This window comes from Pholcus phalangioides, unplaced genomic scaffold (assembly GCF_987345545.1).
Source record: "Pholcus phalangioides strain wild (caught in Gottingen) unplaced genomic scaffold, Ppha-v1.0 ptg000007l_1, whole genome shotgun sequence".
Classification (NCBI taxonomy): domain Eukaryota; kingdom Metazoa; phylum Arthropoda; class Arachnida; order Araneae; family Pholcidae; genus Pholcus; species Pholcus phalangioides.
This window is the reverse complement of record NW_028301600.1, coordinates 32,961,902-32,978,363: the sequence shown is the minus strand read 5'-3', so window position 1 is coordinate 32,978,363 and position 16,462 is coordinate 32,961,902. Positions and strand designations below refer to the sequence as shown.

The window sequence follows — 16,462 nt, the reverse complement described above, 5'->3', positions numbered from 1 at the left end:
GACTGAACCACCTATTATAAAAAAATCAGGAAATGAACCGACAAAAATTATCTGAACCTGCTTTTTTATGCGAATTTTACCGTGTCACACACAAGCAGTTGAATACGACTCGTAACTGAAACATTTATTGCTGTATCAACACAACCGAGAGTTGTGAAGGCTTCATTCAAGCCAGAGTAAAATCAAGGAGTTCTCTTCCATCGTTCGAAAAAAAAGCGCACTATCTTGCAAAAAAGTGAAATGTAATAAGTGTGATAACAGAGGAAGCAATAGAGGCATCCTCCTGACACCTATATCGTCAAACTATGTTTTTTTTTTTTTTTTTTGATTTTATAATTTGGAACATGGTTATAGTTTTGCCCCCAAAAAAGGGGTTATTATATATATATAATGTTTAAAAAGATTTTTATAATGTGCACTTGGAAGTCTTTTTGCTCGACCTTTAGGGTCCGTGAGGAACCTCAAGATATTAAAATATTTTCCTAGATTTTGGTATAACGTCTCAAAACCTGGGCCTTTTTCGTTCCACCCTACTGTACATTTCTATGGGCAAATTGCCAGGCACGAACTTTGTTTTCACCGAGTCACGTGATTTCCTTGCGTTTGATGTCTCTGCCGTCGCAGCGACTGGATGCTTCCACCTATAATAATATAAGCTTGATGCCGTTAACCATCGAGCTTATATTACTGGAGGGAGCATCTAGCCTTGCCGCGACGTCGTCTACATCTAATGCAAGGAAACCACGTGACTCTGTGAAAACAAACACGATCCACCGTAGAGATCAATGTTAAAATTGTCGATTTTAGCATAGAAATGCGGAAATTTAGTAAGGTTTTCCGCCGCATAAATGATTTTAAAAATTGAATTGAATTTTTGATTTTCGAAATATTGAGTTCGCTTAGAAATACGAAGTCCAGAAAATTAAATATAAAATAATGAGCCAGACCACTTTTGAGGTGGATATCCATGCAATAACATTAATTTAAGCTTTTTATTTATATCTTCTCAAGTACGAAAATGAAAATTAATGTCTCCATATTGTCTGATATTATCCAATTTTATCAATCCATATAGTTTAGGATGTTTTGAAATTAATTCTGGAATTATTTCTTTTTATTAATTATTATTTCTTTCATTACTTCTAGAGTAATTGCTTTAATCAATTCTGGATTTGTTTCTTTCATTAATGCTGAAATTATTTCTTTCATTAATGCTGAAATTATTTCTTTCATTAATGCTGAAATTATTTCTTTCATTAATGCTGAAATTATTTCTTTCATTAATGCTGAAATTATTTCTTTCATTAATGCTGAAATTATTTCTTTCATTAATGCTGAAATTATTTCTTTCATTAATGCTGAAATTATTTATTTTATTAATGCTGAAATTATTTCTTTCATTAATGCTACAATTATTTCTTTTACTAATGCTACAATTATTTCTTTCACTGATTCTGAAATTATATCTCATTAATTCTGGCATTATGTCTTTCATTAAAGCTGGAATTATTTCTTTCATTAATTCTGAAATTATATCTCATTAATTCTGGCATTATGTCTTTCATTAAAGCTGGAATTATTTCTTTCATTAATTCTGGAATTTTTTCTTTCATTAATTTTGGAATTACGTTTCATTTATTCTGGAATTATCACTTTCATTAATTTTGAAATTATCAATTTCGTCAATGCTGAAAGTATGTCTTTCATCAATTCTGAAATTGTCTTTAATTAATTCTGGAATTATTTTTCGTTAATCCTGGAATTATCACTTTCATTTATTTTGGAACTGAAATTATCTGTTTCATTAAAACTAGAATTTTTCTTTTATTTATTCTGGAATTACGTTTCATTTATTCTGGAATTACGTTTCATTTATTCTGGAATTATCGCTTTCATTTATTCTGGAATTATTACTTTCATTAATTTTGAAATTATCAATTTCGTCAATGCTGAAAGTATCTTTTTCATTAATTCTGGAATTATCTTTAATTACCCTCATGAAAGGAATTCCACATGCGACTCGTGAAAGGAACAAATCTAAATTAAAGAAACACAGAAATGAATCGATCTGCCTGTTTCTGCTTCAAAAAATGCTCGATTAAAGCTGCGGAATTTAATTTATATGGGCCCATAATTAATTTCAAAACATCCTAAACTATATGGATTGATGCAATTGGATAATATAAGACAATACGTAGCGATCAATTTCCATTTTCGTGCTTGAGAAGATATAAATAAAAAGCTGAAATTGATGTTATTGCATGGATATCCTCACCTCAAAAGTGGGTCTGGCTCATTATTTTATATTTAATTTTCTGGGCTTCGTGTCTCTAAGCGAGCTTAATAATTTGAAAACCAAAAATTCAATTCAATTTTTAAAGTTATTGATGTGGCGGAAAACCCCACTAAATTTCCGCATTTCTATGCTAAAATCGGCAATTTTAACATTGATCTCTATGGAGGGATCGTATTTGTTTGTACCGAGTCACATGATCTTCCGAGAAAGATGTTGGGGGGGGAGACCGCTGACGTCATGCTCCCTCCAGTAATATAAGCTTGATGGCGGTAACCAATGTAACAATACCGTGCAAGCGCACTCACTATATCGGCGATAACGATGTAATAACATCGCGTAAGGGGGTTAGTGCACGACAGAGTTGCCAGATTGGCGATTTTCCCGCCAAATTGGGCTGGTTTGAAAACGGTTCGGCTGGAAATTTTTGGCTTTGGCGGGTGGCGGTTTTTCCAAAATTGTTGCTCACATGGCGAATATATTTCTCCCTATTTTTCTTTGCTTGCGAGCAAAGAAGTTTTTCTTTTCCACTTTAGTCCCCACCTCATGTTGTGTTTTCTTCCTGACAAGGCAGAAGTGGGGGGGCATCTCACCCAACTATAGAAAGCCAGAACTTTCAATCACAATGCCTTTGACACCCAATAATTGAAGGGGCAGTAAAACAAAAACTTGGGAAACTGTCTTAAGTTCTAGATCAGTAGTTTTCAACCTTTATGACACAGTGGCCGGTCGGTTATAATGTATCCAATGTAGTATATCCAATACTATGAGGGAAATGGGCAACTTCAGTGACGTCACAAGCTTCACGCGGAGGCCTTCTGCTATAGGTGTTACTCCGGCCCAACGCTTGGGAAACACTATCTAGACCACAGAAGCCAGTGAAAGAAACCGTAGCCTCCACTAGTGTGGAGCTAGCAGGGCTCAAGCCCAAGAACCAGTGCCGTCTTAACGCATGTGCCCACCCGGGCATGGCCAGGGGGCCTCAGAAAAACGAGAGGTAGTTGTATTTTTCGAGGATTTTCCATGTGGGGAATCAGAAAAATCTCTTGGCTCGGAGACCATGATGCTCTTAAAACGGCCCTGCCAAGAACCCAGAAGAGTTCTTAATTTTTTTTGCTTACTAGACTGTGAAAAATCTGGTCTGGGACACATACCCAATTTTTAAAATCATTGTACCAAATTTCGTAGGCACCTATGCACTTCAGGCACTGCCATCTTGACGCAGTGTCTAATAATTTTGTTTAAGTGTCAATGTATGACATTCTATTTTATTTTGGTTAGAAGAATTTGTTATTCAGGATTCTATTGTACGCGTTGTTCAGTTGATATATGTTGCTATCGTATGCTCTTTCCCTCCAAGCACGAATTCCATAATCCACAAATGTATAAAATACATCTTAGAGAAATTTTTTATCGACAATATATCTAAGTTTATATATAAAACAGCTGTAAAAATTCTTAGTTTTTTAATTACTTTCTCGCAATGCAATGTCAATTTCAAATTGTCTTGCATATCATGCCCAAATAATCATATTCAGATACTCTATTTCTTGACAGTTACACTGGGTTATTATTTGACAGTGGCAGTGTATTTTAATGTGGATGTCTGTGTTAGCATTTATGTTTCTGGTTTAAACACATGTATTTAGTTTTTTGTATGTTTAATTTTAGTTTGTTTGACTAGCCATAAATTAATTTTAATCAAGTCCTCTTCTACCTCTTTAACAAGACTTTCTATTTCAGTGTCCTCAACGTATAGCACAATATCAACAAAAGATATCAATTTGCCATTTAGCTTCAATTTAACAAAAATTCATTCATTTAAATTAAAAACAAGAATGGTCTTAAAAAAGGCGTACCGCAAGGATCTGTTCTGACTTTCTGAAATGTGCTTATTTTTTCCATTATTTTAAGCCTGTGTTATCTATTATAGTAATAGGTTACAAACAGGGTTGGCCAAGTTTTTGCCAGTGGCAAAAATTCATAGAATTAAAAAATTAGATTTATCTGTCATGAATTCTATAAATAAATAATCATAAAGTCTTTTACTTATGAATTTTTATAACAAATCTGGATGATGTATATTTTATTTGGATATGTTTTCATATTTTTGGTCGCTGAATATTCATTTTTATATCGTGTAATTTTATAAGTTTCACATGTTTTTAAGTTTTTATATTGAAAAGAATATTTTGTAATTAAAAAATCAAGCTTGGTGTGTCTTAAGTAAGAACAATAATTTTTACCAATTTTTTGCCAGGTTTTTTTTTTCACTTTTTGCTGGCAAAAACCCAACCCTGGACACTATCAGTTGGAAATATTTGTAAATAGAATGACAAAGGCTAATGCTATATGGTTGCTGCTAGTTGATAACCTTGGGCGACAGGGTAAACAACACAAATAACCTATGATATTTACAGAATAGGTAAAGGATGTGGAAGTATGCTTAGCAGATACTTTCTTCACTTTTTAGCATGCAGAGGTGCAGTAGAACAACAGTGAGGGAGTAAAAAGAAATGTGAGGAAAGACATGTATAGTACTTGCTATAGAGAAAGAACAGATCCCAGAAAATATGATTATGGAATTGATCGGATGATCTGTGATGTAAAGTTCTGCATAAAATACAGTGAAACCTCGATATACATAATAACATTGAACAACAAAAATATCTTTGTAGAGGAATTATCGTTATATCGAGAGGCAACATTATCATCACATGCCATCAAATTTAAGCTGTGGTTGGCAACTTTTCTAAATTCATGTTCTTAGTATCAGCAAAAAGTGCACTTTTTAGTATTTATTCATTGTAAAATATTTACTTGATTAGCTGATAAAAGAAATTCAGTTAGATGTATCGCCCCTGTAAAGGGGTTTAATTGTAGTGATACTGAACACTTTCAGTGATTAGGTGATGCCCAATATTAGTCGTCCTCAGAAGAACAGAAACATGGGAGACGAGTTAAAAAATATACTGAAGAGTATTTCAAATGAATAAACATAAATAACAAACGTTGTAGCAGTTTCAAAATCGTCCCAAAAGCACTGTTATAGAGGGGTTTATCATAGTAAAGGATATTGTTGTATCGAGAGAAGTTCAACATTACAGACTGGGTTTTTCCAAACAAGATTTGGAAAAATACCATTGTAGAGGGATTTATCGTTATATTAAGTATCGTTGTAGTGAGGCTTGCCTGTATACGTATCTGTTTTTTGGGCATTGTAAATAAATTAAGCATAAGATTTTTGTGACAATGAAAACCGTTATTTTGCCACACCCATTAAATTTGTTGTTTCTGTCATACAACCTCTATTCAGCGGTCACCTCCGTAGACGGCCACTTTTTTGCGGAACGCTGAGTGGCTGTTTTATACAGGAGTTTCATTGTATATGAAGCTTAAGATGATAATTGTTCAAGGAATTTTTTATTTACATGTGGTCAATTAGGCTGTTACATATTGTATAGAATATATTTCATCAGTTTTTAAAAGTAAAATACATGATGGCTTAGATAAGATTCTATTCCATCTGTCAATGGAATAAGTTATATAACTATGAATTAGCAGTATCAACAAGCTAAAAAAAGAACATACACAAGATTAATGAATCAACAAGGTAATTTTTTACTTGAAGTAATAAATTGGATCAAACTTTCATGTTTAATCAGATGAAAAATCTTTCTTTTAATTTAACAACCTTTACTTTTCTTACGCAAAGCAAGCACTATCACGGTTAATATATATTAACAACGTGAATAATGAACATTAGAAATTGTTTGTATTTATAAGAAATCTGCCAAAGAATTAAGCAGTGCGTTAATTTTTAAAAATAACGAAATCATACAATTTTACTAAAACAAGTTACTGAAATAATACGAGATCAGTACGAGTTTTAACAGTAGTTAAATACTACGAAAGAAAGTTTTTATACCTTTTAGAGACTTTGGAATTTGCAAAATAAACAAACAATTTGTTCTAAAATAGAAAAAATGATCAAAACACAACACGCTAAAAACATTAAGTTACGCCAACGATCAGGAAGTAAACACTGCAAGAATTAGCACGTGCTCTGTGACCTCTGAAATGACTGAAATTCCAAATAGACAACACCTCCTTTTATATTATGAATATAATTTGAATGACCATACGTCCGTTCTTCAGGACCATCCCGGTTTTTTCGGTTTTTCTAGCTGTTCCGACATTTTTGCAGAGATATCCGGGTTTTCGCGTATTTTAAACGAAGCCAACTTGACTTTTTATTCTTTAAATCAACGATTAAAATTATCTTCCCAAATCAGAAATTACATTACGATAATTACGACTACAAATAAGAATATTCATTTCACATATTTGCAATTTTTTTTAAATTCACTGCAGTTCAGGCGTTCAGGGGCGTAGCCAGAAATTTCGTTCGGGGGGGGGGGACCAGACCCCCAAGTCCCCCCCCCCTCGCTACGCCCTTGCTGCAGTTTGAAGTGGAGCTTCATTTCCCGCGATTGGTGACTTTTATGTGATTTTAACCAAGGAGGTTGTTAGTCCAGGAGGTGATGTCACGCACCAAAATTTAAGTCGTTGTTGCAACCCTATGGGCTGACTAACAAGGAAAGGGTGGGAAGGTGTCATCCTTAAAAAGATTCGAAAAAAAAATTACCACTAATTCTACTCGTTTAAATATGCACAAAAATATAAAAATATCCTTCTGAATTATTTTGGGTCACTAAAAAAAATTGTAAATATTAATATTTTGAATGCCAATCAGGGCCGGATTAAGACGTTTGAAGGCCCTAAGCACTTAAGTAATTCGGTGATCCCAGCATTATTGAATCTATCAATTGAAAAAAAATTGGGGGAAACTAAATTGTTTTACGGTGTTAACGTGTCTAACGTTAACACCGTAAAACAATTTCGTTACGAAAGCGGACCGCGAGCCTGCTCATACCAGAGAAGAGGTATTAAAACTAGAGGGGTATCATTGGATTTGCTTTAACGAGATCTACCCGCAGACATCAAAATCACTGATATATACTGAATACTTCTTGAGATATGAGCCTTTAAATTATTTAGTTTTTGAAAAATTTAGCAACTTTTTGCGAATGCAGCCAGTATCGTCAAATGATTTAAAAGACTTAATCACCTACAAAAATACGTTAGATGAAATTAAGATGAATAGATGAATTAGATGAAATAAAAAACGTTCACATCTGGTTGTACTTCTAGTTTAGATGAGGCATCGAGCTCTTTATTGTTCTGCAAAGTTTTGTTTCAGTGCTTGACATAAATCTGGCTTGAAAATGACAAAGTTACATATTTCTGTAGCTTTTTCATTTCAATTTTTTTTTATTCGATATTTCTCGTCATTAGGATGTAAAATTTATTAGAATTTTTATTTGTTGAATTGAGCAAACTAAAGAAACGCAAGTCAATGTTACTACTACTTTACCGCATACCAACTCTGGTCATATATCGCCATATGGCAATTTCCATTGGAGTTGGGTGGGAAATGAAGGTTCCATCCCTTATTGGTGGTCACCCCAGGAAGTTAATGTTACTATCACTGTTTTTGAATTTTTCAAAATGTACTTTTTGGAATTTTCATTTCATGTTTTCGATAACGACAGAAACTATGGGAAACTTACATCTCGAGTATTTTTTTCAGTTGTTTTCATATTATTTCATTAGTATAGTTGTTTATCTGCACATACACAAATGGTGATATCGTGTCCCAGGGGCGTAGCCAGAAATTTCGTTCGGGGGGGGGGACCAAAGTTACAGAACAATAGATTTGGCCATCTTTTTCCCTTTTTTCGGTCATTTTCTCACATTTCGGGGGGGGGGGGACCAGACCCCCAAGTCCCCCCCCCCCTGGCTACGCCCTTGTCGTGTCCTGCCTATAATTGCACCAACCGATGGGGAAAATGGAAAGGAAATAAACTTCAGTTTTTTTCAGAAGTAAGTGCACGTGGTTTTATATTAAAAGATGGATTGATTTTTATACTACAATTGTTAAATTAAACGCATGTAGTTTTCATAATTGTAAAAATGCCAATTTAATGCAAAGTTTTTTTGGATTGTTCCAAGTTTATTTAATTTCTAATGTATTGCATGTGAAATAAAAATATCTTTTATTGACGTTTTGGGCTACCATCTTGTCATCTTCCTTAGTGTGTTGATTACTGCTGAGCTATGTATGTAATATTACAAAGTCTTAATCAGAGGAAGATTTTTTTAGTTTCTGGTACCCTTGCAATGTGAGAAAACATGACCGTTGTAGAATCATGATGAAAATAAATCTAATGAAAATGTTAAAGAATTTCTTATATGCTGCGAATAATTGCATATGTTGGAGGGAAAAAACTCCCTTCAAATTTAGAGAGTGTATAAAATACTGGACAAGGTTTGCAGCATTGTAACTAAGTAATTATTTGATAGCAAATATATAATTTCAAATTATGCTCTGTGGACCTGTTTGTAAATTGTTTACATTGGAAAAAAAACCCTGTATGTGTATATTGTTGTGTATATATATATAATGTCGGAAAAAATATTATAAAACTTTTTTTTCTCTAATTTTTATTTCATTTCTTCATTTGAAATTTCTTTTTTAGCAGTTAATTCGTAGACATATTCACTGCTTCAAATTTTCGAAGTGGACGCCTTCACCAAAATGCAAAACATATTAGAAATGTATGTTGTAACTTTTTTTTAATAAAAAAAATAGTTCCTCTTTAGCTTTTAAAAAAAAAAGTATTTTTCTTGTACGAAAGTAAGTATTCATTTTTATTAAAAAATTTTCAGATGAATAGTGCATAATTACTCGCCGAAAAGTGAAAAAAAGCGGAATATACAGGTCTCTTATTTGGAATTGCCTCATTGCATTAACACGTTCAGGGAATGTTTTGCCCGCTTCGCTCCAAAAGGGTGTGATGCGGTCGCGTAGGGACGGCTCGCGAAGTCCTCACTCCACTTTCCTTATAGCTCAGTGACGGTTATACTGCTTTCACGTTTATATGACGTTTGACTCTTCCGTCGCAATATGTCCCTATACATTTTAATGTTAAAATAATTCATTTATTCGCCGCAAAACCTCAATTACTCAACGTTTTCACTTCGACGCCGCACACCGAATCTTACGTCCATCGAACGCGCATAATTTTTGTATGCAGTGAAAACGCATTGCTGCAATAGTTCTTCTTGCGTATTGTCACCGCAAGTAGCAATAATTTTTAGGATGATTGCTGACATACGAAAATACCCAGTGAGCTAGTTGATGGCCATTCAGAGTGAACTTTTAAGTGATTTGTTTATTGCTTGTTTCTGAGAATACGCAGACGCGGTGAGTTCAAAAGAAACAGGTTTCGATTGTTTTCACGGCCATATGTCCTTCCAGAATTTTTCTTCTCCCAATGTTTTCAGCGTTATCTTCAAAGGGTAAGAAAGTCCACACATTGTAAGTATTTGGAGAGTATAGGTCTGCCGATAAGAGACACATACGGTACACACACACAATAAGTTCTTTCGATCGTTTCCTGTGGAATTTTCTTTCGTTGCGCTGCTCTGTTTGCTGACTGTGTCAAATCCACTGTTCATAATATTGACAAAATGAAAAGTCGTTTCTTTAAAAAAAATAACTGGAAATTTTGTAAGAATTCAACAAGAATTTTAAATTCGTGACGAAAGTCGATCTAGCAAAACAGTTGAATATCCCTGTGGCAACTTTGAAAACGACTATAAAGCTGAGAAACAAAATTAAAGACCAGGCTGCTGGTTGCAAATCATCTGCTTCCAAAAAAATGAGAGTCGAGGATGGAAAATTTTCCCAAGTCGAGAAGATTTTGTTGCAATTTTTTACCCAATGTTGTACCGCAAAAAAGGTAATGTTACACTAAATTTTATTTCTTCAAGTTATTTGAAATGCGCGATTTAATTATTTTTTCCTCAAATGTTATTAAAATATATTTTTATAAGAGTTGGAGATGCAATTAAACACATTGAATTTTACAATATTTTGTAAAAAAGCCTGTATGTGTGTGTGTGTGTGTGTGTGTGTGTGGCGGGCGGGCGGGGGGGGGGGAGAAGTCTTTTTTTTTTCTTTAAAAAGTTTCAGTTCAAAAGCCTTACACATCAATAGGACGTTTTGGCTCGGTCTCTTGAACGTCGTATAAACGAGGTGCCGCTGATACGAGGGAGCGTTTCTGCAGGTGAAAAAGCTGGAAGAGAGAAAGAAAGAGAAAAAGAGAGAAGTTCTCTCTGTCTTCATAGATAATCGCCAAGAAGCTCCAGAGGCGATAAGTAGCCAACTGTTGTAATTTTTAATAATTTTTTGCGGGTTTAATAATTGAACTCCGATGCTAATTTTTTTTTGTTTTTATGTGTTTCTGGGTGAGATGAAAATGTACTTTAATTTTTTCATAATTTTTTGAGGATGGCACCTTCCGACCCTTTCCTTGTAAGCCCAAACTAACCGCACTTTTCCCTATACTTAACGTGTTTCGCCGGACCGCATACTTTTAAAATATAAATAACTAAATAAATGTAACCACCATGACTCTTTAATGCATCTTCAGGTAATCTACACGATCCAATAATGCGAAAAGATAAAAGTTTATCTTTATACATGGGGTCGTTATATTTTTAATTTATTTTTGAAAGGTTAAGATATATTTTTCACTCTCAACTAGTCATAAGTTTTTAGTTCAGTGCCTTCAATTCATTTTAAAAATTCGGTGTATCCCATTAATGCCTACGGGAATGATTAAAATAGTACGAAGCTTCAATGAAAAGTGATTTTCACAATTTTTTTTTCTTTTGACTGTTTATTTTGCCTTTTTGTTTTGTACATCATTATGATCGTTCCGGAACATTTTGGAAGTGTGTCAGATCTGTGGGTGCTCGTCTTAAGCTTTACGTGAAAAATTTTGATTTCTGAATCAATTCTGAGGTGCTCGAGCGCCTTCAGCTCTGACGACACTTTGATAGACTACATAGTATTACTCGGCAGTCGTGCCCCCCCACAAGGGTGGGGCTGGCAGGGCTCCAGCTTAGGGCCCTGCTCCAGGATGGGGGGGGGGGCGCTATGTCAGCAGTATTGCAAGCGAGCGAGTTCTCGGCATGAGGGGGGGATGGAGTTGGAGCAGTTTGGTGTCAAACATCATTGCCCCACATCCTGGAGCAGGACCTCAAGGCTGAAACTTTTGGTGGGCCGCCCTCCCCCCCAGGTTAGATAGGTAACGGGACCCTGTTTAGTTGATTTATAGCGTGAAAACAAACACGTATTACTGAAATATGTGACCCAAAAAATAATGAGAATATTCCCGGGCCAAAGACTGGAGCCATGTCAACCCCACCCTTGGGGAGGCATGAAGCTGACTAGCCCTGGGGCCCGGGACAATTAAAATTTATTTTTTTTTGTTTTACATGCGATAAATTCATTATAAAGGGGGCCCGTGAAAAGTCTGGCTGAGGGGGCACCAAAAATCGCAGCCTAGAGATCCTGTTTCAGAAGGGGCACTTCGAGCACTAGGCCGAGCACTCCAGGATAAATTCAGAAATGAAAATTTCGTACACACAGTTCAACAGAGCACCCATAAGTCTAAAACACTTCCGTTGCCACTTATGTAGGAGATATTTGGATTTCAGAATCGATTCTAAGGGTAGTCAGCCCTGAGCTACAAAATAATGTAAGTGCTCGAGGGTCCTCCGCCACTGCGTATTTATGGTTTTGCTGCCTGTAGGCTATATATACAAATTTCGTCACCCTTCTTCCCGTCCAATCTCATATTTTTGAACACGTATTACTGAAATATATGCCGCCCATCGGAGCCTTCCGCTATGGGGTATAGTATTGAGGAAAGAAATATTTAAAAAGCATAGAAATAAATTCATTCGATGTGTTTTATAACAAATCAGAGAAGAATGGAAATATGTCGAGTGATGAATGGTACAGACTAGCGCAGGGGTTCTCAAACTTTTTCCATCCGAGGTGCCCCGTTACTTTAATCAATGGTGTAGAACGAAACAATACAATTGTTTTCGTCACTAGTCTCTCCCGCACATGTTAGACCATGTGAATTGGCCAGCCAGATCTCCTCACCAAAGCCCTACAGAACAGGGGATCTGGAGCGCTCTTGGGAGGGCAATTGCATATCGCCATCCCCCTCCGATAACCATGCCGGACCTGAAAGCACCGTTGCTGTAGGAGTGGGAAAGATTGCCTCAGGGACTTCTTAACTGCTTCGTTTCCAGTCATGTCAGTGTGCTGTACGACCTATCTGACTGAGAGGGAACCATACCCACATATTAGACTCATTTTTGGTTCGATCTCGCAACGTGGATTTGGGACATTCCTTCAATGATGGGCTTTACTGACAATTATGAGTGCATACTATCACTTTTGTATGGTACATCTCTTTCCCTGTTATAACTGAATGAAATTACAAATGAAATTTGGTACGAATCAATGTCCACGGCTCCCCAGAGCAGTATAAAAAAGAATCTCTTTGAAAAACCTTCGGGATGTCCAGCGGTGCCAAGAACTAATAAGTTCCTGGATTTTTTCCCTCGTAATTTGACCAGAGGGCCTTCGGGTGTGTTGGCAAACCTCACGACGCCATAGTTCATATTAGAAGGTATCGTAAGCCCTCGGATAAGCGCTAATTGAAAAACACTGGATGATTTTTTAAGAGTCAACTCAACGTTTCGTGGACACTTTCTGTTTTCTGAAATACTATATGTATGTACATCTTTAGTTACTTTTAAACTTTCCTCGTAATAGATAGACAATTCCAGGCCCAGTCCAGGTGCCCCAAGTGCAAAAGGGACTTCATGAAGATGAGATACAGTTAAAATTTTCGAGAGTGAACTGTTAGGCAGGAATTTCTGAACAGGTAGAGGGCCTTAGAAAAGTCCCTTTGATGCTCGTAAGACGGCCCTGCGTAGACCACCAATGTGTTGTCGTGGGAAATAAAGAAACAAATAACGCCCGGAATTCTGTTCTGCTTTAAAAAGCGATGAGTATATATAGTGCATTTATATTATTTCGGAAATATTCAACAGATTCTCAAAGTGTGTGTGCTCGTGGCTCATCGCCAGCCTTTTTTGAGGGACGTCTCAACGCGTTGGTGTATTGATCATTCAGTTCTTTGTAGTGGGGTTCTCAAACTGTGCACCCTGGTGACCCTGACAAAGGTTTTTCGAAAATATTTTTTGTTAAACAGCTCTAGAGAACAGGCGGAGCTCGCGGATAAGCATTAAATAGGGGAAAGGGGCATCTCGGGTGGAAAAAGTTAGAGAACCCCCTGCGTCAGGCTATTTTGGGTGGTCACGAATAAATTATGACGAAGTCGGGGGGCCACGGGTGCCAAAAGTTTAAGAAACACTGGATTAACTGAAAGGGAAATCAGGGCCGCAACTAGGGGGGAGCAGGCGGGTCTCGTGCCCCGGGAGCCAGGGCCGGTCTTATACTTAGTGGCGCCCGGTGCAAAAACAGTAGTCAGCGCCCCCCCCCCAAGGCGAAAATCCAGAGTGATGTGTCTGAGGAGGCAATTTTTGCTCCTCAATTTTTTTGTTTGGAGGTATTTTACGGGACAGATTCATTCTACCATATTATCAGACTTTTGGTGTGGTGATCGTCCACATCCCCCCACACACCTCTTGGTTGGATATTAAGGCACGAAGAAGTCGGGAAAACTTCTAAAATGGGATTACTGCTATTTAACTTGTAAACAAACAAAAAAAAAACCCAACTTGTTTGATTTAATTAAGAGATTTAAAAACATTAAAAAAAGCAAAACGTCACACGTTTATGCAGGATACTCATCACAAGAATTTATCTTCTTCATACTTATTTTAATTGAGTTTTATGGTAAAATTCGTGTAGTGCACGCATCACGTACGGGCTACGATGATAATAAAAGTGGTTAAATTAAAGATATTTCCGTATGATTTCTTTGATATTTATAAAAACTCATGAACTTCATTTGAAATCATCCCTTTCAGACCCAGTACTAAGAAACAGAAGGAGCAGGCAAACACCAGCTAAAGCACCGGGCCCTGCAACTTGGGCGGCGCAACGAGCCGAAGGGGGAGGGGCGCTTGTAACTCCTTTTTCTGAGCATAACCATTTCAAGGGAACTCCAAGAAAAGACTGCCCCCGAGAAAGCACGCTACGGCCCTGGTGAAGGGGCAGCAGAAATGGACGACCCTGGTGAAGGGGCAGGGCAGTCTTAAGAGCATCGTGGGATCCCCGGGCCGAGTGGTTTTTTTGCGGCCCTACCTAGTAAATTCTAGAAAATTTTAACTAGATCTCATTTTCGTGAATCCCCTCTACTCTTGAGGCTTCCGGGCCGCTCCCGGGTAGGCCCATGCGTTAAGACGGCACTGGGAAGGAATTGTTTTTTTCTCTCTGTAGATTTTTTTTAACCTCAGAGACTTCGGCTTTAATTTTAACGATAATACACAATTCTTGAAGTTTGGGCTGAACATCCCTGAGGTTAAAAAAGATGATATCTAAAGTGAAAAGAAGCAACCCGCACTTTTGTGCATACAGGGTCTAAAAGAGTTATGCATAATCCCCGGTAAAAGTGACAAATGTAGCGAAATTTATCAAACGTACCGAGACGATTGTTGATTATGCATTACCGATTCAACGCATTTAATGTAAGATACATTTAATTCTATATTTCATCAGCTTCAAAAAACCTCATTTCAAATATATGATACCTATACATATCAGAAATATATACGATAAGATACATATGAGAAATTTCTTATACGAAATGGATTTGCCGTTGCTCCCCCCTCCTTGTTTTGGATATGTAAGGTACACTACTTTATTTCCATATTTCCATGGAAGTCCCAATTAACCTACCTATTCTGCTGCGTATAGTCCGTAGATTATACGTTAAAAAAATTACGTTGAAACAAAAACAAAACGCCGGAAATGAATTTCTTATTGTGGATCGAAGTTGCATGAGAAGAGTCTTAACTTTGAAGTGGCTTTAGTGCGTCTTATCTATCATCACTATCTAATCTTATCTATCATCACTATCTAATCTTATCTATCATCACTATCTAATCTTATCTATCATCACTATCTAATCTTATCTATCATCACTATCTAATCTTATCTATCATCACTATCTAATCTTATCTATCATCACTATCTAATCTTATCTATCATCACTATCTAATCTTATCTAAATCACTGCGTCTTATCTATATTTGGGCCCCCCTGACCTCCCCAATTAAAAAAAAACTTTTGTTTCAATCGCTTCGTTTTGATGCGTTCAAAGGAACAGCGATATTTTATGTCATAACATATCATGTCGAATTTCTTTTGGCCTTTTACCTTGGATTTGACGCTCCTCCTAGAGCGGACAGAAATAATTTCCCCTAACTTTTTTTCACCCTGTCTACCTCAGACTTGGCGCCCCTTCTACACACACACAGCGGGCACAAATAATTTTTCCAAATTTTTTTTTCTGCCCTTTCACTTCGGATTTGACGCCCTTCTAGAGCACAACCAGAGCCACCGAGCTGCCCCTGGTTGAACTAATACGAAAGTCTGGCGACTCGGGAGACTGGCTAGTGATCGGGCGCGCTAAAGTGCATGGGTTTTCTCGTGTGAGCACATTTGTTTCTCCTCGTGTGACTGGTAGGAACGAGGCCCAAGTGCAGATCCCTATTTAAAATGGTCAGCTAATCATAGGTTTTAATTCATTCGTTTTTAAAAAAAAAATTTCCGAAATACTGTACTGTATTGGCGATTCGATTCTGCGTTTTTAATAAAAGTAATCCAAGTCGGGAAAAAAGAGGCATGAAAGGCCTCTGGCTCAAAATCTTTCCCACATCAGAAGACACCTTCAATTCCTGTAATACTCCCACAACACAGGAAAACACTTTTACTCTCGTTATAAAACAATTGGGTGACCGAGGGCGATCCCTCCATTACTTTTTACTGCACAACAAAAGAGAAAGAATTGCGTCTCCCCCCCAAAATCTACTGCAGAGGTAAACGAAAAGAGCTCGAGAGAGAGAGCGTGTATTTTTATCTGACCAAAATCACTGCGTATAAAGGTGCACTGCCCATCGATTATTTTCTTTTCGAAAAATAACCGTGATATTATATACACTCAAACATTTTTGTTTTTTTTAAAAAAAAAAAAATCTCATCTC

General features: G+C 36.6%; 1 protein-coding gene across 2 annotated transcripts in view; it reads right to left on the bottom strand.

Annotated features, from left to right (window-relative positions):
- LOC149085202 (myosin regulatory light polypeptide 9-like) overlaps positions 1–6,379 on the bottom strand; it is a 41,226-nt gene extending 34,847 nt beyond the window's left edge. The window contains exon 1 of one of the 2 annotated variants that reach the window (XM_089233065.1): positions 6,222–6,379. The gene's annotated coding sequence lies outside the window, so the exon portion shown is untranslated. The remainder of the gene's footprint in view (positions 1–6,221) is intronic. The other variant, XM_089233066.1, reaches the window with a different exon arrangement.
- Positions 6,380–16,462: the final 10,083 nt, after the last annotated feature.